The sequence below is a fragment of the Corvus kubaryi genome, unplaced genomic scaffold (assembly GCF_017639235.1).
Source record: "Corvus kubaryi isolate FWS band 111438036 unplaced genomic scaffold, C.kubaryi_AGA036_p1.0 37152, whole genome shotgun sequence".
NCBI classification, from domain to species: Eukaryota; Metazoa; Chordata; class Aves; order Passeriformes; family Corvidae; genus Corvus; species Corvus kubaryi.
Window position 1 is genome coordinate 322,564 of NW_024581040.1, and position 884 is coordinate 323,447.

The following is an 884-nucleotide window of genomic DNA, read 5'->3' on the forward strand; positions in this document are numbered from 1 at the left end:
CCCCCTGGCGGCCGCAGCGGGCACGGCGCCCCCCGGCCGGGCCGGGCCGGGAGCGCCCCCTGGCGGCGGGAGCCGCGCGCTGCAGGCGGGGATGGCGGCACGGCTGGGGCGGGGATCCCGGGGAGAGCGGGATCGGGAGCTCCGGGATGGGGCATTTGTGCTTTGGGGCAGGGGCTGTGCTGCCTGGGGTGTGGCCTGCACCCAGAGGAACTCCCCCTCACACCACAAATATAGGGTGCTTTCTAGCCCCCGCCAGGACAGGGGGGAGAAAGCAGATCCTGAACCCAAGGGAAACCCCACCCCATGACCCCACCCGGCAGGGTCAGTCCTGCTCCCACCCCCTGGGTACCCCCGCAGACCCTGCTCACTCCGGCGTTTACTGACACCCCAGAACCCTCCCCAATTAATGCAGAATAAACCACACAAAAACTCCCCTTGCAACACCCGAGCTTCCCAGAACCAGCCTTGGGCCCCTTACATTGCTCTGCACACGGGAAGACCCCCAGGGTGGGGGGCTGCAGGGTGCTCCGGGCAGGGAAGGATGTGATTCAGAGGGGAATAATTCCTTCATGGGGTGTATCTGGACCCAGGGGAGTCCCCTCTCCAACACAGCGTGTAAAAGGGTCACATCCTGCACCTGGGGAGAGATCCCCTCACCACAGCACAGGGTGCTAAGGGGCCGCTTTCTGCACCTGAGAAGACCCCCAGGATGAGGGGCTGCAGGGTGCTGTCCCTCCCTGGAGGATACACTCCTTCCTGGGGTGTATCCTGCACCCAGGGGAGCCCCCCACCCACCCAGCACAGGGTGCTAAGGGGTCACATTCTTTATCTGGAGAGGCTCAATCGCCCTCTCCACCTCAGGGACAGACCCTGCACTGGGACGT